Here is a 22,536-nt window from a genome sequence, read left to right on the forward strand (position 1 = left end):
CATGATACACAGGGCAGGGAGTTGCATCTAGGGCTGCTTGATTTTAGCAAAAATCACAGTCACAATTCCTTTGAATAATACTGAGATCATGATTATTTAGTAATTAAAGAACATCTGCTTCATGTATGTTTATCAAACTCAAACACTTAAGGCTTTCCCATTCTGAACAATTTGAAAAAGAAGCAATAAATGAAGATAATAAGTAAAACAGTATTAACACACAAAAAAATATGTTTCTGAGGTGGAGGCAATGTACTTTTTTGGCCAAATTATAGCAACAAGAACAGGAACATTAACACACATGGAAAAAACAGTGAACAAAGCGCATTATGGCTTCTGGCATGGATATCATCTGATTTCAGTTGTCCAGTTTTTGATTTTGGGCAGACAAAATTTTAAAATAAATCAGCTACCCAATTTCTAGTGAACATATCTAAGTTCACTTCTTCTAATCCACATTCACCAGTCATGTCCAGTCAAACACTTTATTACAAGAAATTAAAAAAAAGCAAGAAGGCCCAAAAGCTTATAACAAGTAAAGAAGTATCTGCCAATGAAAAAAAAGATTTTTTTTGATATCTTGAAATAAGGTGTTCTCTTAGTATAGTGAGTCTCTATTCAAATCATTCGACAAGTAAAAATGTGCCTGTTTCATTGGCTGATGTTGTAACTCGCTACAAGCAATTCAAGCCTTATTTTTGCTTTTATATCTTGAAAGAATATGTGTATCCAGACATGTAAGGTTAATGAAGAGTAAAATGATAATCAAAAGTATAACAATAATTGTCTTGACAACAGACAAATTGCTGGGATTATATTTTTTTTATTATTATTATTATTTTTGTAGTGTGCAGATATAGTTTACCATTTTGGCTTTATTGCAACTCTGTTCTGCACAAATATATAACTTAATTCCAGTGTTGTTTCCATCAACTATTTTGAAATTTTTTATTTAATAGGTAAAATACAAGCTAGCTTGTCATTATGGTCTGCATGGGTAAAAAATATCTGCAGGTCTACCCTAATGACCCTGACCAGGGTTAAATACTGGTCTGACACCATGAAGGGGCTGACATGAATCTTTCTCAATATTTCTATGAACAATATGTCTTTTGGTGTGGGCACCTGAATTTGTTTTATTAGTGTAGCCAAAGTGTTGCATTTAAAGGTTTTGATTAATTAAAAGTAAATACTGTTGTAAAGGTAATATATAAATCTAAAGGGTTTGGCACTGTAAGCCATCTACGGTTGTATTACCTGGATTTTAACTGGCTTTTCAGGCAGAGGCTTTACCTCCTAGGTGCTCCTCGTTATCCCATGCTAGATTTAAAAAGAAGTATTCTCGCGCTTGAATGTTTCACCCTTTAGTGGGTCTAAAATGTCTTTTTTTTTTTAAGTTACAAAAAACTCTTTAAAGTTAAAGTGAAAATAGATTTAACATATGACTGTCAATTCAACAAAAATGTGTAAAGTAAAATAAGTGACTGCATAAATATTCACCCTCTTTTAAGCGACTTAGCTAATCCATCAGAGATCCAGCCAACTGGTGCTAAAAGTCTCACAATTATTGAAATAGGAATCGCCTGAGTGCAGTGAATGTGTCTCAAGTGATTCTAGTATAAACACACTTGTGTCTGGAAGTATTAGGTTAATATTCCTGGCTACCATTACACCATGAAGACAAAAGACCACTCCAAACAACTCATAGAAAAGGTTATTAACAAAAATCTGCCTAGATCAGGCTGTCCTCACAAACTGAGTGAGCGTGTAAGAAGGAGGTTAGTGAGAGAGATCACCTTTACCTCTGACTACTCTGAAGGAGTTCCAAGCTTCAGCAGCTGAGATGGGAGAGACTCTGCAGACAACAACTGTTGGCCAGGTTCTTCACCAGTCAGAGCTTTATGGGGGAGTGGCAAAGAGAAGTCCTGTGAAAAAAAACAGATTAAATTTTGACTTCACTTCACCAAAAGCCATGTGGGAGACTCCATGGTCAAGTGGAAGAACGTTCTTTGGTCTGATAAGGCCAAAATTTGGCTTTTTGGCCATCAGACAAGATGCTATGTTCGACACCGCACATCACCTCAAATACAACATCCCCAAATATTTAACACATGACATATTTTTATGCAATTGGCATTACTTTGTAGAAATCTGTTGGTTTTGTGTATTTTTTGATCAGATTATTCTGATAATGACTGATTTATGAAATCCATTGTAGGGTAAAACATCCAAAGAGATGAATACTTTTAGTAGGCACGGTTCTATGCAATTATGCTAACAACTATGTGTTTATGGGACCAGGAGCCTGATGTATGCAAAGATCAGGTGTATGTTGTCAGGTATCTTTGACTGGCTTCTGTTAAAAATTACTGCACTTGTGTTTGCTTCAAAGGTAATGTTATGCAATGCATCATGATCACCAACTGCATCTCTTGTACGATGTTTCAAATTCAAAACAAGTGGCAGAAATTCAGTTGTTAATTTACGGATGTCCCTTTTGCTCATTGAATGAAAACCAAGGGGACATCAGTATACTCCCAAACATCTTTGCTGCTCGTTCCTTTGGAGACTGGGTGACCTGCACACTCTTGCATTACTCCTTTATATCACATCTCTGGCTGCTTGTCTTCTCTAATTTATGTTTTTCATTAATTTTTATGGAACTGTTTAGAGTAAATGTATACCTATGTACTGGCTTTTTGCTGCCCCTTGGTCTGCACGGTTGACTTGTGAAACAGTGAGGATTTAAAAGGGTTTAGGGATTTCTTATCCTTTCTGTAGGGCAGGTATCTTGTGTTTACTAAACAAAAATGGTTGTAATTTAAAGTATCAAATAGCATTAATTGTCCAACAACTTGGAATATCAAATATAATTTGTCTAGCTTTTCTCATGACAAATAACATAATCTTTCTTAATGTTAATGTTAATATTAAAACGGTTTGTAACTTTAATTACTTGTGGTTCCCAAGGATCCTCATGCTTAGATAATATGTTTATTAGGATGAGTGCCAAGCTGGGGGTCCTGAAAGATTTGCACAAAAAAACAGGAAACAACACTTAAAATAATTTATGTCTCAATCAAATTGTTATTTTCTGCTTTTTTCTGATGGTTCATCTTGTTCAAACAAATCCAAAGTTGCACTGCATGGTGAGAATTTTTCCTTTACACAAATAGAAAGCCCTAGGAGGTAATTAATGGTTAAAAGTGTTTTTTTTTTTTTTTTTAGCTTGTGTAACTCTAAACTAAAGGAGACGTATTTAAACAGTTGGGGATTACCATGTTAAAATGGTAACAACAGTGAAAATAATGCTGCAACAATGTTTTGTTGAAATTTCCAGCTGAGTTTTGGAAGCTCTGGATGGAGGAAGCCTCTTTTTTTTTTTTAAAGTTCATTGAGTTTCAGGTCCACCACCCACTCCTGTAGGGAGTTTCAGTAGCTCCTGCCGAATGGTAAGCTGTTCTGAGGGCTTGTGTGGAAGACGAGTTCCTATCATGTGTGCCTGTCCATCCCTGTCATGAAGGATGTCTTTTGAAATAAGCTGCTAAATCAGAGTATAAATTATATCCCAGTATTTTTGTAGTTTTGAGGTTAGATGCAGTCATAATACATGCCTGGTCTCTGCCTCTCACTGTGAGTCTGTCAGTCTCTCCCTCTCTCCTTCTTTCATGTCAGACAGACTTTGTCTCTGTGTTCAGGGATGATGCTGTTGTGAGGAGCAGGTATGTTGCCTTGGCAACCAGCGAAGTGACTCTTGCTTCTCTCCTCATGGCTTCACAGTTGCATCTGGATCATTCCTATGCCTGAGCTCTGCAGTCTTCAGCCTACAACAATGGAAAGCCCAGACTCAGACATGTTATTTCACACCTTTTGGGGAATATGACTAATGTAGACTTTGTGCACTCTCACTGTCTGGCAGGAGAGAACAGCGCTAACCCCCTAGGCTAAAACACTCATGAAGTGTTGACTCAAATTCAAAAATATTATTTGTTTCATTCACTCATACTTCCCACATATGTGATGTGAAAAAATTGATTTACACTTCTGATAAAATGTTGAGCTGCAGCCAAGCAGAGCTTGTTGGCAGAGCATCATACCATCTGCTCACCTGGGCAGCGCTGCCCCCTTGTGGCTTATGTGTCAAACTGCAATGCAGCAAGTAGAAATTCCTGCAAAGACAACCTCATCTGACCCAGACGCTGTAACCAACAGCAGAGTTTTCCATGAGTGACTTTACATTTTTGCTTTTTTATTTTGATAGTGGTGGTGGAAACTGTTTAAAAGTGCTTGAGTGTGTTTAGTTAGGTACTACACTGTTCTAATAATATGGACATTTACACTTTTTTATACTGAGGGATGAGAACCAAAAACTTCGTTATCCTATATGTTTGGAGAAAAAACATTCTGTAATATGTATTTTAAAGAAAGAAGTTTGGTTCCTGTTCTTTTAAGCCCTTGCAACAATGTGTCTGGTTCATACAAACATGAACATGTCAAAAGATAAATGCATTTTTGCTATTATTGCCTTGTATTAAAACATCATAATCACAGCAGAAAAGTAGTATTATCTGTTAGCTTCACTGAAAATGTTTAAAGAAGGCATGTCAAACTCAATCACAGCAGGGGCTGGATTCTGGATACAGGACTAACCTGAGGGCCTAACAGGGTCACCTTTTTAACCACAAACTGTCAACCTCATTTCACCAGTAATGAAATATGAAAAAAAAAAAAAAATTAGCACTGATGAGAATGATTGTGACATTTAAAAAGTTTAAAAGATAAGTTTTAAGACTCGCAATCTGAGAAAAGTAAATGTATTTGTTCAAAAAGGTCAAAACATGAAATTGATTTTTTTAAAATGGCAAATATATTTGAAAGAAGTCAAAACCATGAGTTTAAAAGGTCAAAATATTAAATTAAATGTGTAATCATGAAATTTAAAGTCAAAATATGATTCAAAATTTTAAATTGTGAGTCTTCAAGTTCAAACTATGGGATTATGAAGTCAACGTTCGGAGTTGTAAATATAAGGTAAAATACAAAATAATTGGTTAAAAGGTCAAAGTAACACTTAAAAATTGGAATTTTGAATCTTAAAGCTCAAAATATTATATGAGAAGTCAAAATAATGAGTTCAAATGCTCAGAGTATGAAATGACAATTCAGAATCCTAAGTTTGAGTCCTAATTGTGAGATGCTGAATTGAAAATGTGAAATTAAAACACAAATTCATATCTTTTCCCACATTCCTGACTTCTTATCTAAATATTTTTACTCCTTTTTCAGATTGTGTGACTTAACAAGGATATCTTAAATCATCAAGGATAAGTTCACATTTTTATACTTGAGGAAATCTGCAGACCTCATACTGATGGGCCAGATATAACAGAAATATGACGTCATCTTGAGGGCTGGATTTAACTGTTCTACAGGCCGGGTTTGGCCCCCAAGCCTCGAGTTTGACACCTGTGGCTTAGCGTTATGAAAAAATCTCCAGTGTGGTTTTTATATGATTAAAGATGATATTATTTCTAATAGCAGTGGTGAGTACCTCTTTACATTTACTGATATTACTATAATTTAGCAGTTTTTTGTGTACTTTTAGTTTTTTAGTACATGTTTAAATCAGCAATTTTACATTTATATAAATATACTTAGAGGAAAGTATTGTTCTTCACTAAATGTGAAAAAGCATCAAGTATTGAGTAAGAAAAGAAATAAAAAATTAAAACAAGGTGGTCTAAACTTTCTGTAAACATCAGAAAATTGTCCATTTGGCTTTGATTACACTGACAGTCTGTAGAGAGAGAAAGATTCCACATTATCAACACTGTAAGACTGAACAGTTGAAGGTTGGAAAAAATAAATAAAGAAAGAAAAATATTGGTTAAGTTAGAAATCCAAAATAACTATTTCAGCTCCATTTTTCTGAGTTAATTGAATACATTCTTAGTTTTAAGTGAACGGTGCTCAATCAATCTGTTTTTTAATGTCCCAGAATGCCTTTGGGCATTGGACACTTTTGCACCACAAGTGAAGACACAGACTCAGTGAGAGGAGTCTCGTCTATACAGTGGCTAGAACATAATAGAATAGAACATCCTGGTGCACTTTTCACTTACTGCCACCTCTAGTCTCTTAAATTGGACCATCTTGAGTAGCATTGATGTTGAAGGTTGAGATAGAAATAAGGGAAAAATACACTGGATGAAGACCTAGCTTTACTTAAAGTAGCCTAATCATAATGGTTGTTTAGAGATGGATTTTAACAAAATTCATAAGTAGAGGAATGTTCCACAGTGTAGTTTAACCTAAAAAAGTCTAGTTCATCCAACATGAATGAACGAGAAAGATTACTGGAAATAGTGATGGGAATTTCAGCTCTTTTCAGTGATACGGCTCATTTGGCTCGGCTCAGCAGAAAGAGTCGGCTCTTTTGGCTCCCTAACGGCTCTTCATTCAGGTCCCAGTCTGGCTTTATTTGACCTGCCAGTTTTAGCAGTGTTGTTACATGATTGATATTTGGGCAGGTATTTTTCTCCAACTGTGCTCAATTTTTAAAATTGATGGAAATATTATGTAATTATTTTTCAAAATGTATTGTCTACCCAAAACACCTAGTGGGTCAGATGAAATCTGCTCACTGGCTGGGATAGATAACACACCTGACATTAAATATTTATGTTAAACCATCAAACACAAGTCCTCAATGCATGGTGTGCCTGTGGTAGATGATAAAAGATCATCCCCTACTAATCAACTAAATAACACATAGACACACACAATCTTTATTTAAAAAAAAAAAAGTTTTAGAAATATTAAACGGCTCTCAAACGTTATTATGCACAACAGCTTTTTAAAACATTTTATAGGTTGTAAAGAACTGAAAATGGTCATTTGTAGAAATTGTAGCATCAGGGGGTCATATTTACTGAAATCAAAGCTATTTCAATCAAAAACATCTTAACAGGCCAAGTTCCATGTTAACATAGGAGCCCTTCTTTGATATCACCTTCACTATTCTTGCATCCATTGAACTTGTGAGTTTTTGGAGAGTTTCTGCTAGAATTTTTTTGCAGGATGTCAGAATATCCTCCCAGAGCTGCTGTTTTGATGTGAACTGCCTCCCACCCTCATAGATCTTTAGCTTGAGGATGCTCCAAAGGTTCTCAGTAGGGTTGAGGTCAGGGGAGGATGGGGCCACACCATGAGTTTCTCTCCTTTTATGCCCATAGCAGCCAATGACACAGAGGGATTCTTTGCAGCATGAGATGGAGCATTGTCATGCTTGAAGAAAATTTTGCTACAGAAGGCACGATTCTCTTTTTGCACCATGGAAGAAAGTGGTCAGTCAGAAACTCTCAGTCATTTTCACACCTTCAGGGACCCTAAAGGGGCCTATCAGCTCTCTCCTCATGATTCCAGCCCAAACATGACTCCGCCCCCTCCTTGTTGATGTCCCGGCCTCATTGGGACATGGTGGCCATCCACCAACCATCCACTACTCATCCATCTGGACCATCCAGGGTTGCACGGCACTCATCAGTCAACAAGACTGTTTGAAAATGAGTCTTCATGTATTTCTGGGCCCACTGCAACCATTTCTGCTTGTGAGCATTGGTTAGGGGTGGCTGAATAGTAGGTTTATACACGACTGCAAGCCTCTGGAGGATCCTACACCTTGAGGTTGGTGGGACTCCAGAGGCACCAGCAGCTTCAAATACTTGTTTGCTGTTTTGTAATGGCATTTTAGCATCTGCTCTCTTAATCTGATGAATTTGTCTGTCAGAAACCTTCCTCATTATACATTTATCTGCACAAACCCGTCTGTGCTCTGAATCAGCCACAAATTTCTTCACAGTATGATGATCATGCTTAGGGCATAATAGGGTCACCTTTTTTAACCACAAACTAAAAAAAAAATATGAAAAACAAAAAACAAAAAATGTAGCACTGATGATAAACAATTTTGACATTTAAAAAGTTAAAAAGATAAGTTTAAAGGCTCACAATCTGAGAAAAGTAAATGTATTAGTTCAAACAGGTCAAAACATGAAATTAAAAGTGAAAAATCATGTTTTTTTTAATGGCAAATACATTAGAAAGAAGTCAAAACCATGAGTTTAAAAGGTCAAAATATGAAATGAAATTTGTAATCATGAAATTAAAAGTCAAAATATGATTCAATATTTTAAATTGTGAGTCTTAAAGGTCAAATTATGGGATTATGAAATCAAAGTTTGGAGTTGAAAATAGGTAAAAAACAAAATAATTGCTTAAAAAGGTCAAAATATTTGTTTAACTGTATATTTAGAAGAAAATTTACTTTACGGTGCCAAAGGCCGAAGAATGATGGTTATTGGAACATCACGTAAAAACAGGAAGTTTTAAACACAGTTTACATAAAAAAAAAAAAGAAAAAGAAAACAGAGCACTCTAAAACAGTATTAGCAAACATGGGAGCTACACTAGGACCAAGCACCAGCGTAACCTGTGATCTGAGTTGTGATCATAAAACTGTCCTTTTCTACCATCTAGCTCACACACACTCCCTTTAGAGGCTTTCTATCAGTGCTCTCATGATCAGAGGACAGGCAGAGCGCATGCCTCACTCACACACATCAGGTTACTACGAGTAGTCTTATTTTAAAACTGAGGCACGCAAATAGATGGAGCTCATTCAAAATGTAAGATGAGGTAATGCAATATAATTATTAGACTTATATATGATGTATTTATTCATAAGCATTAAGCATGTTGAACCCCAGAGAAGAGGATTTAATCTGAACTCACTCTGACTTTAAAAAGACAGTTTTTGTTATTATTATTTTTTGCATATTTCTTGTTAATAAATATTAAAATAAAGAAATGTACTTATAAAGAAACATGAAACATTTGTTGTTTGTTTGGGACCTTTTTATACCTGTTATGTTTTCAGAAGTTGACTCTTGTATGAATAATAAATGACTGTCGATATTTTTTGTTGCTCATTTTTATGTTTCTTGCTTTCCCCATGGTTTTATTTGAATGATGTTTCATGGATGTTTTTCTCACCTTAACCCTTAGATGCATGGGTGACTGGACCTACACTCTTCCATGAGTGGGTCAGAAATGACCTGTGGTAGAATCAATGTGTTTTTATGCCACTTTTGCCATGTTTGGTTTAGAAAAATCATTTATAATATATTTTGTGTTGCATTTTGGTCCACACAAGAATGATTTCATGTTTGAAATATTTGTATTTTTAACATTTCAAAACACTTGGACATTGGAACATAAAGTTGCACAACAGCCAGAGAACAATGTCAACATTGATTTAATGTGTGTGTCTCCCTGAGCGCACACACACACACACACACACATTCACACAGCACGTATAGTAATGTTAGCTAGCTAGTGTTAATTTGTTGATACATAAGACACTCTTTTACTCACTAGTCATCAATGTCACACCGCTCACACATTTCTCAGGTAGAAAATGAAGATAATAGTTACATGTATCAGATCTTGCTGTGTAAAATAATCTTCTTAAGGGCTGACATGATGTAGTCTGTGTGGTCCACAAAATATATGTTCCTGACAGTTACAGTTGAGAGGAATCAAAGGTTCCCATGTAATTCCATAGGAAATAAATGTGGGTCATTTTTGACCCACTTATGGAAGAGTGGGGTAGTAGTAAAAACTATTAAAGGTAAATTAAAATTTAAATGGTATGATATAAATAAGTTTATTGAGGAATAGCTGGGATATGAAATGACAACAACTTTTCATTACAAATATATTGCAAAAAAAACCCAAACAAAAACAAAAACAAACAAACAAAATACTTCAGCGGGTCATTTTTGACCCACTTATGCATCTAAGGGTTAAAGCTGTTTTTGGATATTCAACCCAAGCTTCCCCTTATAGGGCTTGTCAGCCTTTTCCTTCTCACATCTCTAGATCAGTGATACTCAATGTGTGGTTCTGGAGCCACATGCAGCTCTTTTGTGATGATTTGTGGCTCTTTTATGCCTTAATTTGAAATATTATTCCCCCAGAAAACCTTGAAAAGCCTCGGAAATTATCCATTGCAAGTAATAAAATCAGTACTCAGCCACTCAGACCTTGAAAAAGTCATCCATGCACTCATCTTCTCCAGACTCGACTACTGTAACTCTCTTCTCTCCGGCATCAGTCAAAAATCCGTCTCCTGCCTTCAGTTAGTCCAGAACGCAGCAGCTAGGCTTCTAACTGGTTTTAACAGACGACATCACATCGCCCCCATTTTAGCATCCTTACACTGGCTCCCTGTAAGTCTTAGAATTGATTTTAAGATTCTACTTATCACTTTTAAAGCACTGAAGGCCTGGCTCCAAACTACCTAACAGAACTTTTAACCCCCTATGAGCCAGGCCACAGCCTTAGATCCTCGGGCGGGGGCCTCCTGGTCATTCCAAGGAGGCTTAAGACTAAAGGTGACAGGGCCTTCTCTGTCAGGGCGCCTCGACTTTGGAACGACCTGCCTGAGGAGATAAGGCATGCAGAATCAGTGACATCTTTTAAATCACTTCTTAAAACTCATTTTTTATAGACTTGCTTTTATGTGATGTTGTCTTCTGTCTTATACTGTGTCCCATCTTTTTCACTTTTCTCTAATTCTCTGTCAAATCTGTCCTTAAAGCCCCTATATCTGCTCTTCTCGGCTTTGTATTTTATGCTTATTGAATGTTATGTGATATGTCCACATCTCTTACTTGGTTTTTAGAGCCCCCCTGCTTTTACTGCTCTTATTGTGTCCCCCTCTTTTTACAGCTATATCGGTTTTACAAGATTATTGTCATTACCATGATTTACATCTTTTACTGTCCAGAATTTTAATTTTGTATGCTGACTTATTAATCTCTACACATTTTAACTGCTTTTATTCTCCTCCTTACCTTTTGATTGATATTCCTTTCCGTCTCTTCCTAATATTTTAAACACTTTTACATTTCTGGTCCTTAGGTCTCTTTTGTTACCTGGATTGGTCTAGGTTATTGTGGGTTTTTCTTTTCTTTTTGTGTCATTTTTATTCTTGGTCCTCACTTTTATTACAAAATGTTTCATATCTGGGTTTTTATGATGTCCTCCTAAATTGACATCATCATTTTTTGTGCTTAGAATATTCAGCTAGTTTTTGTGATGTTGGAGTTGCACTGTTGGCTTGTTGTTGGAGTTTCGTCTTTCTTGTGATGTTTTGCCATTGTGTTTGATGCTTTGTAATTGTGATTCAGCTTATTGTCAAAGCACTTTGTTAACCTCTGTTTTTAAAGGTGCTATACAAATAAAATTTATTATTATTATTATTATTATTATATTAATCAGTTTGTTTCACACTCGTACAGAGTAGACTTTAATTGTCAGACGTAACTGTCAATCTTTTTTTTTCTGTATATTTCCATTTTCATTTCTTTTTTTTTTTTTTGCAATTTTTTGCTACTTTTATTCAATATTTATTTCTTTTTGCCCATTTTTGCCACTTCTTTTTGTCACTTTTTGCCCATTCTTGACACTTTAATCCTGCTTTTTGCCTCTTCTTCCCATTGCCTTTTGCAATTAAATGACACTTTTTGCCCATTTTCCCACCTTTTTGCCCATTTTTCCTGCCTTTTTGCTGATTTTTGCCCATTCTAGTCACTTTTCACTCATTTTGTGCCATGCTTTGCCATGTGTAACTCATTTTTTGGTCACTTCTTGCTCATTTTTGCCAATTTTTCTCCCCTTTTATTTCCATTTTTCTCTCCGTGTTTGCCACTTTTTGACCATTTTGCCACATCTTTGGTCAGTTTTCACCCATTTTTGACACTTTTACCCTGCTTTTTGCAAATTTTTACCTTTTTTTGCCACTTCTTGCACATTTAAGCTGCCTTTTGCAAAAAATGCCTCTTTTTGCTCAGTGTTTGCCCATTTTCCCCACCTTTTTGCTTAATTTTTGCCTATTTTAGTCCCTTTTCACCCATTTTTGCCATGTTTTTGTCATGTTTTGCCACAGTTTAACCATTTTTGCCACTTGTAGCTCATTTTATGGTTACTTTTCACCAACTTTTGCCACTTTCTGACCTGTTTTGCCACTTTTCTCCCAGTGTTTGCTGCTTTTTGACCATTTTTGCCACCTTTAACTTATTCTAATTGGCACTTTTCACCCCTTACATTGTGGCTCTTGCAAATGTATTTCTCAACAATTTGGCTCTTTGGTTGAGCAGGGTTGATTACCACTGCTCTAGATTTTTATCAGTGTGACCACTTATTCTCAAAAACTGTTGTCTGAGGAGGTCCTCAAAATATCATATATTCATATACATCATAAAACTACATTTATTTTCTGTCACTGGGTGTGTGCAGACATATTTCTATTTAAGGCGGTGTCAATGGACATAATTAGAGTAAAGTAAGACCTCAGCATCCTCCTGTGTAGATATACATGCAAAAACATGATGTGTGTTGTATCTCAAAAATAGTTTGTTAGAAGAACTGGGGTTGGGGTTAGATTATGCCTAGAGTCCACTGACAGGTTCTGAGTCTGATTTTTAACATTTTAGATGTACTGCACATGGGTTTAATATAAAAATATACTGCTCACACAGATATTCTTGGGTGTGTTTCTTACTCTGACTACACAAAGCCACACATCAGACAGTTTTGAGTCCTTGTTTCACAAACAGCAGGTGATCCTAGTGAGATTAGAGTGACATGTCTGAGCCGCTTTTGTTCAACTCTTCCCTTCTCTCGTTCTCCTAAAGAGGGCATTGTCGGACTGTTTTTGGCAGACGCACTGGTTTCCTGCTCACCAGAGCAGAGCCCATTACTAATTCCACTCAGCCACTACGGGTGGATGCCCGCTGGCCGCATGCTTGACTCAGTACCTCTGTCTGCGTGTGAACGTTTGATTAAAATGTCTCTTGACCTGGCTGTGACCCCCTCAGCTGGTGAACTCATTGTTTGACAGTGTGCAAACAACATGCTGACGCTTGGAGAGAGAGAAACAGAAAAAGCAACAGGGTTAAGAAGTTCCATAAATGAACCTCCTATTCAAAGGCTTATCGTGCCTCCTGGCACACTGATTGTTCTTACACATCATCCTCCTCCTCTTTGGAGTTGATTCCCTCATTTTCTCGGCTCTGTTCTCGGATGAGTAGCTGCAGGCGACGCAGCGGATAAGTGGAGCAAGAAATACAGAGTGTGTGAGAGTGAGATGGATGGGGAGGAGGCTGCACTCGATAACTTAATTCTTAACTCTGAGATGTATTCCAAACATGTGCATGAGCAGATACATGCCTCCAACACACATTAACACCAACAAACAAACCCAAAGCCAAATATAGGCTATCAGTGAAGCATTAGTGTGCTCCCTAAACCATCACTTCACCAAATTAAACAAACAAACCCCCAAAACATATTTTCTGAATAATCCAGCAGCATGCTGAAACTGTTTGCTAGCTGCGCTGCTCCTGATTGTATTTCCTCCCCGTCAAAAGTTTGTCCGTCCTGTACTTTGGATGACTTTTTGAGTTCTTAATCAAGCTCGCTCCCCTGAATCTTAATAACCCCTCCAGCACCAGAACACTTTGTTTCTTTATGGTTCCCAAATGAAATCTCCACTGCAGATATTTGGACTCGACACAGTCGCAAAAGTAGAGGTGGGAGAAAAAGTGTCAGTGGTTTTATTGTGTCAGCAATCAAATATGAAGAAAATCAAGTGCTTTAGAATTAAAATAGTATGGAAATGAATCAAATATTTAATAAAAAAATTAGCATGTAAAAGATGCAAAATTAAAGCAGGAATTCATTAAAAGTTAAAGCAGTCCAGCTGCTCAGTTGTGAGTCTGTCATAGGACGGTGAATTATCTTAAAGCTCTAGACAGCTGCTCTGACTATGCAGATATTTAAAGATCTTTTCGTAGCTGTAGGCAATCCTTACAGCTTTTTAAAATATTTCTCAATTCATCATTTCTTGAGAAAATATCTATTTAAACAACTTCATTAGTTGAAGCATAAGAATGCCCTTAGTGCCATGGTTTATTCTGACTAGTCACGTACGTATAATACAACATTTTATTGTGTGTGGAGTGTGTCAGTGAATAAAACATGTTTGTTTTATGTGACAAACTTTTGTTTCCATTTTCTCATATTTTACTTTCACATTAGTTAAATCAGGGATGTCAAACTTAATCACAGCAGGGGCTGAACTCTGAATTTGGGTCCAACCTGAGGGCTGAACAAGGTCAACATTCAACCATTAACTGTCAACCTCATTTTCACCAGCAATGAATTATGGGGGAAAAAAACCTTAGCACTGATGATAAATGATTGAGTTTTTAAAAAGTAAAAATGGTAGGTTTAAAGGCTCAAAATTTGAGATAAAATTCAAATTTATTCACTCAAAAGGCATTTAAAGTCGAAATCATGTTTTTAAAAAGGCAAATACATAAGAAAGAAAGTTTAAATTATAATTTGTAATGGTCAAAACATGAGATAAAAATTTGAAATCATGAGTTTTAAAGGTCAAAATAAGAGATTAATTTCAAAATCATTGATTAGAAATGTCAAAAGCTGAGAAAAAAAATACATTTTGAGTTTCGCAGGTCAAAATATTACTGAAAGTTGTAAATTGAGGATATAAAAGGCCAAATTATGAAATAAAAGTCAACGGAAGGAGCCCAAAATGTTAAAATATAAGAAAAAAAAAAATCAAAATCTTAAGTTTAAAAGGTCAAAATATTACTTACTTTCTTTTGAGGATCTTAAAGGTAAAAAATGAGATAAAAAGTCAAAAATGTGAATTGAAAAGGACAAAATATGAGATTAAGAGTCATAACCATAACGTTGCGTGATAACTGTGAGATGCAAAATCAAGAATATGAAATGAAAACAGAAATGTATTTTCCCACATTGCTGACTTTTTATCTAATTATTTGAACTTTTTACTTTCATATTTTTATGACAGAACAAGGATATTGTTATACATTTTTAAACTGGAGAAAATCCGCAGACCTCAAACCAGTGGGTCAATTATAATAAAAATATGATATATGATATATAACTGAACCACGGGCCAAATTTGGCCCCTGGGCCTTAAGTTTAACACCCCTAGTTAAAGTCATTTTATAAACTGCAGATTAAACGGGTTCAGATGATTTCTATAGAATAGATTTTTCAAAGGAAGGAAGCACTGACTCAGAAATACGAAGTTTTCTGGGGGTTTTTTTTGTTGTTTTTTTTTTTACATTTCTTTAAAAAAATTCTTGCACACACGTTCCTTAAATGTAACTACTGATGAATTAATAGTATTATAATACTGTTAGGTCTAGCAGTAATCTGTTTATCAGTTATATTTTAAATTCAATGACTTAAAAATATAATACATAAACTTGTTATAAACACATTTCAGAAACAAAAGTGTTTCTGCCTGCCCTGTTTATGCTTCTGATACCAGCTCCTCAGAGAAGTCGACAGAGTTTTTTGCTGTTGTTCATTAAAAGTTGTAATTTTTATTCTGTCTAATTCAGCAGCGACTCATCACTTGACAAGCAAAACAGATTTAGAGATTTGGGGATTCCAGACAAACTCTTAAGACATTATAATAACTTTACTGTAACTCAGATGATGGGACAGGCAACACTGCAAAAATACTCAGCCACAAATCAAATCCCTGCATTTATGTATTTATTTATTTTTTGTAAAGGTATCTTCAAAAGTTTGAACAAAAATTCACTTTACTTTTATTTGATGACTTCAAAGGAAGTTCTTTAAAATTAAAACAATCAAATATAGAACAAATACCCAATAAATGTGCAGCATTTAACATTACAAAAGAGAAAAAGGTTGATTTTCTGATTCTTCTCTGCTCTCCTGACATTAAGTGCTCTCTGAGCCTGAGGATATAAAGGAGGAAGCTATTTTCTCACTGAACATTTTGTTTCACTTGCGAATTTGCTTTAATGTGTTGTTTCTACTTTATTATCCCACTTTAAATTCATTATCAGAAATTTTTATGTAAGTCTAACTGATCACAAAATATATAAACAGATAGAACACAGTGCAATTGATAAAATCCAACAGATATTAAGAAGTTAAATGCATTAAAGACCAATCAATAACACTGATAAAAAGTTAAACCTGTTTGATGAAAGACAGAGAGATGTTATAAGAATTTCTAAATCAGTGGAATGTGAAGAGGTTGCCTCTGTATTTTCTGCCCTGTGCCAAGCATGTTGCAACTTTTTCTCTTCACCTTTCACAGAAAACAGATTTATTTTCTTACAGTCAGCTCCTCACCTCTTCTTTAGTCTTTGGTTATTCATCACGACTGTAACAAGAAGTCATTTCCTGTTTCTAACTTTAATTCAGAATGACCTTTTTATCAGCTGACTTCCTATCTGATCAATCCTGACTTTTCCAAATGTCTCTCCATCAGCTCTGTGTCAGATTTGGAATTGACTTAAAGATTTTTTTTTCTGATCACCTTGAGAGCAGGTCTGGCTCAGCCCTGAAGCCACATTCCAGTGATGTACGAAGCAGAGTGCAGCTGCTCACAGCCTTAGATCCTCGGGTGAAGCCCCTCTGGCTGGTTCAAATGTGAGCTTGTATTATAGAAAGGGTTTTCACATCAGGGCAACTCAGCTTTCAACCTGCCAAAAAGAATGAAGGACTCACAGAAACATCTCTCACATCGCCTCTGAATCAGTTTTCATGGAGTCGCCATTAGTTTTGATTTCTCATTTGTTTTTAATATCTACAGTCTTACGGAAATTTTCTTTTGTTCTTTTTGAAACTTTTTCTTCTAGAATCATGTGGTCATCTCTCTGATTAATTTGAACATTTTTCTGTAAAGACCTTTTGAGTCTTTGGGCTTTATTCTGAGGGATGCTGAAGATTAACAGGATGAGAGACGGGGATCAAATTTGGGGCTGGAAGCGGACCGCGACCGCTGCGATTAGGACTCAGACCAGGCAGCGCACTCTTCACCAGATAAGCCAGCCGGGCTCAGTGGTTTCAAAGTTTCTGTGCTTGATTTCAGTTCAACTGAATCTGAAGTTTTTGTACTCATTATTTTGTTTAACTTTTTTGGTTTTATTATGTTCTGCTTTTGATTTTTCAGTCAGACGTCTTTGTACACTGTCTAAAGATGACCATAAAGACAGATGTAATTATTATTATTATTATTTTGTAGTTTAATTTAGAATTATGATTATTATTATTAGTAGTAGTAGTAGAAGCAATTTTGCATTATTATTTTAGTGCCATGATGGGTAAAAGTGGCTCCGTCATCTGACCGTCTGATAAAACTTTTTTTTTTTTTTTTTTTTTGTTAAAAAAGAGAGATTTTATTCAATGAGACAGAAATAAGGATTTGTTGAGAAATCATCTTTCGTGATTTCCAGAATATGATAAGTTAGGAAAGCTTTTTCATTGGTACATACGTCAGAAAATTATTAAAAGCAAATTAGCCCTTTAAAGACAGTCGTATCATATTTGATCCACGATTTTGTGAGACCTCAATCTAATAAACATGATCAATAATTTCCTGCAAAACCTTTTGTACACAATCTGATAAAAGATCAAAATGCCATCCAGCAGATAGTCAGCTGCCAAAAACGCATCTCATATCAAATTTGATACAAAAATATATATCTGAAATATTCTGGCCAATTTTTTTTTTTTTAATTTAAATTTTGTCAAAAGGTTAGATAACATCTTAGTTCTAAAGGAAATAAAAAAAATTCTAGGTATTATTTGACATATCAGGCTTTTTAAAGGTGTCACAGGGACTCATTACGACAGAGCCTGGAGGTGGATATTAACTCATGCTCAGCTAAATGTGAAAGAAGTATAAATCAAGAATACATATGAGTAAATAATAAAAAAATCAAACACCATTCTTCATACCAGGGGTAAAATAGTTTGGGATTCTTCATTAGTTTTTCTTTTTATTTCGTTTTTTTCTGTGTTCGACTTCAGTTTAGTTTTTTTTTAGTTTTGGTTTGTTAGTTTAGTTTAGTTTTTATTTTGCAAAAATGCTTTGTTTCAGTTTAGTTTTTGTATTAGTTTTAGTTTTTCAGATAGATGTAAGGGCCGAGTGAACATCGTACATTTTTTAAAAACTATTCAAACAGGCTACTTCTAACTTTTTATTTTATTTGTTTTAAGATGATGACTGAATACAATTCCAGACATAAAACTAGCACAGTGTGAAGTCTTAACCAACCAGATCAGGCAATTTTACACCCCCAGATTTGGGTGTAGGTGTCAGTCAGTATGTCTGTGTCAAAGACTAAAACTAAGGATATTTTCTCTCTATTTTTATGTTGTTTTAGTTAGTTTTGTAAGCGCACTATACAGTTTCAGTTAGTTTTCTTTCTTGGTAAAGATCAGTTTTTATTTAGTTTCAGTTAACTAAAATGATTTTAGAATTTCAGTTTAGCTATTTACTTAGCTTCACTTCACTATAATAACCTTGCTCCTCACTGGTGTACTCTCTTATCTATGCTACGTACTTGATCACTTTGAAAAAAATACTGAAAACCGACCAAATCAACTCAGCATACAACCACGGTTAAATCTTCATATCCACATAAAACACTGCCATCATTCATGTCCTAATTTAGCTGCTCATTTGTTTTGTTATGGCTTTTTTGCATTCTTCTGACCCCATATAAAGTGTCCACAGGTGCGACGTAACCCAAGATCTGATAAGCACATATATATATAAACAGCACTTTAAAAATGATTCTGAGTTTTATAAATTAACGTAATAATTAACCTAATCTTATTTCAGTGTCTCATAGAGTGACCTATTTCTTGCCTTAAATGCCACCCATTTATGTCTTGAGAGAAAAAAATGTTTCCTCTGCCTATCAGAGGCTGTCTTCTTATCATCTACTACTACAGAGAGGGAAACGGAACTCAAATGTAATCAGCATAAGAAGTAAAATTTTAGTTGCAGACTTTTGACTTGAAGCTCATTATGAAGCTGTTGTTGTTGCAGATGTGTGGAGTAATGCTGGGTGAAAATATGACTGAAACTACACACCTAATATAACTATCTGCTTTGATAAGCTTTGAAAAAAAAGTCAAAATATTGTAGTTTTTAAATATCTATTAAAGAGAGATAAGATTAATAGTTATGCCTCTTCATTCCTTTAAAAAGCAGATTAAAGCTTGTAACTGTAAATGTCATGTACTGACATTTACTGTTGAGCTGAAATTCCTCTTAATATTATCTAAGAATTTGGGTGAATTATTCCTTTAAAACATCTATTGATCCCACAAGCTAACAGTGTCACACCTTTACTTTCACAATCATTGGGATGCTGTTGTTTTCAAGGTTCGTAGAGCTCACACAGATCCCTGCAAACTATCTCCTCACTCACATTTTCTCTCCTGCTTTTATTAACTCTCAGTTAAGCGCAGATTTTGTTCTGGTGTGAAGGACTTCTTATTAACTCTGAATAGGTCTAGACTTTAAAAAGCTGCTTCATTCACGCTGCAGCTCCTGCCTGCTTTTATCAGGTCACTCTGAAGCAGCACGTTAAAAAAAAAAGCGGAATAAAAAAGACAGGGAGAATCATGGCATCTAAACATGTTCTGCTCTCTCAGAGGGAAGGCGGTGTAAACACGGGACTTGTAAACAAAATGAAAGATGAAACCTCAGCCTCTCTGTTTGTCTGAAGTTTCATTATGTGCCCTTGATGTGAAAGTATCCCAGCATTATGTAGCGGGTTTAAAGGTTGGAACAAAACTAAGAGCAAGGCGAGAACTCTGTGTTCTTGACAATTCCCTGCTCTCGCCCCGAACAGAGATGTGCTGACAGTCGTGCAGCTTGAAATGTAAATGGGTTTGGCATTAGTATTCAACCGTCATGCCATCCTTGTTTGTGTGTCTGTGCATGCATGTGTGTTTAGGCGGCGGGTGGGGGGTGGGGGGTGTAACAGGAGGGAATAGAAGTATTTGATCAGACTCCCCTTGGCTTAGTGTGAATCTCAGTAGCAGGAGTTCATCTGTGGGACAGTCAGCAGAGCCCAGCACATCAGCTTCATTTCAGAGTTTGGCAGATTTTGGGGATCATGCATATATATATATATATATATATGTGTGTGTGTGTGTGTGTGTGAGAGCGTGTGTGAGGCGGGCAGTGTTTGTTTGTGTACGTGTGTGTCCCTGTGAGCTCCAGCATCTGTCTCCTCACATGTAGCGCTCGTTCATCCCACACATTCAATGCACAAGATATCACTTCAACATGCAAACATTAAGCCGTGAAACTCCTACGCATCTGAGTCAAGCCAGAATGTGCGTGTGGATCCAAGCGTGTGTGTGTGTGTGTGTCTAAGTGTGTGTGCGTGCACACCTCACCGAGCTCTTTGTCTGTCACATTCACCGGTAAGTGAACCCTTGTCCCTGAAAATCCAAATGACACAGTAAACTGTTCCTGTCACCCATAAATCCAGGCAATTATCCTAAAATACGCACACACAGACACTTTCTGTGCACCACCCTTCCTGGTGCATGTGTGCCAGTGTGCTAATCTGGCACCTTTAATGCCAGTTAACAGGGAATGAAAAAGAGTGAGGATGAGGAGGAGGAGGGTCGCACAGGTTTTCTTTTAAAACTCAAGGCAAGACTTGATCTGCAGGAGTGCAAAAATCCTTTAAAACTCACAACAGCAGAAACATTAATGCCAGTCTCAAAGTTTTTAGTGAGTTTTCACATTTTTCCAGATTATGTAATTTTTACTGAACTTTTGTGGCACTAAGAACTGCTTTTATGTAAGTCTTTTATTCTGAAAAACAACTTCTTTGGCTGCGGATGTGATGGGCTTGAAGTGACTCTTCAGTCTGGTGACCCAGCAAAGGTCTACACTGATCTAAAACATGCCCTGTACTGTTAGGCCTCAGTCTTATACCCACGGGTGGAATATGCAGCTATTTTTGACATATTATAGTGCTAAAGTTGTTAAATAATTAAGTTCTGAAACTAGGACTTTCCCCCTTTTCTATCATTATGCCATTGATGCTGTTAGGCCCTTTTTGGGGGGCTGAAGCCACCCTAAGATGTTCCTCAGCCCCCCTAACAATAATTCCAGTGAAAACAGAGACAAAATTAATGAAGGAATACATTACACCATTATGTTATTTTAGAGCAGAGTTACTCAGCCCATGGCTCTCCAGCAGCCTGTGGCTCTTTAGTGGCATATCTAAATAAAACTTTTTTTTTTTTCATTCATGTATTATCGTTGGGTACGCACGACAGAGGCATGTTCGCAAGAGAGAGCAGAGGAAGTCCACTGGTGCTGCGTCTCTTCAGTAAGCTCATTTATTGAGGTGTGCTGTCTCGTGTTCAAACCGAGGCTTTCTATGCCCTCGTTTTAACAAATTTCATCTGTCACTTCCTGTTAAAGCTCTCCCACACACGTATCTTATGATGATCTTTGCGATATGTGTCATCATCAATGAGCCTCACACACGCCTCAGATGTTGAAATGTCTTAATATTACCGGAAACTTGTCCAAACGTGGGTGTTTTATTTGATCTTTAATGTACTACTGATAATAAATACTATCAAAAGAGCAGAAACAGGAAACCAAAGCTATATAATGAGGCGGGATGGAACGACTTGTCTAATGTGTAATTTCCACCAAGCGGTCCGGTTCAGTTCGGTGCGGAATGTCACACAAATTTTGTCTGTTTCCATAGAGCAAAAAATGGAAAGGGTCCCAAAAACAACCCGTGTCCCATTGTCCCACTTTTCGGCACCCCTACCTAGGGGTACCAATCTCACCTATCCGTCCCAAAAAAGTGGGAGCTACACACACAGCAATGATGGGGGGTGAGGGGAGGGGGGCATGGACATCATGTCAGCGCGGGACACAGCTGCTCGGCTCTGGGCTGCATACCACAGAAGTTTGCTCTGTGTGAGGAGCGTCGAAAACGGGAGACAAACAGAAACACATCAGCATTAACCGGGATATTTGAAGTTGACAGAGATCCACACTGTTTCCTAGTCTGTGGATATTGATATGTGGCCACAAATCAAGTTTCCTGATGTTTATCTGGACCTGATTTTAAAAACACAAAGCAGAACCCAAAGGCTCACATCAGCCTGGTCTATCTGGGATGGATGTGAAACTAAATTAATGCTGAGGTTTTGTGAATATGAAGCTTTCAATCAGTTGATTCCTTGTACTGTAACTAGTTACAATAATCTACTTTTTACTTGAGGTAACTTGTGAAAGGATCACTCTGTGGCTGTTGAATGTTTTTGTAAAACTTCAGGCTGCAGCCTGTTTTAAAATGAGATCAGTGCACCCAGGATTTCTGACATAATCTAGTTTGATTTTAACACCAGCTGAACTTTTACTCTGTTTCTAATGTGGCGAATTCTAACACTACAGCTCTAATCTTTTATATTTTGTTGTATAAACTGTTCTAGACTAGATATATTGTCACATTAACATACCGTTACGACTCAAAATGTTTCTATACACGTATTCCATCAGTTGAGACTTTACTGACAGCAGTT

The sequence above is a fragment of the Cheilinus undulatus genome, linkage group 3 (assembly GCF_018320785.1).
Source record: "Cheilinus undulatus linkage group 3, ASM1832078v1, whole genome shotgun sequence".
In the NCBI taxonomy this organism is placed as follows: Eukaryota; Metazoa; Chordata; class Actinopteri; order Labriformes; family Labridae; genus Cheilinus; species Cheilinus undulatus.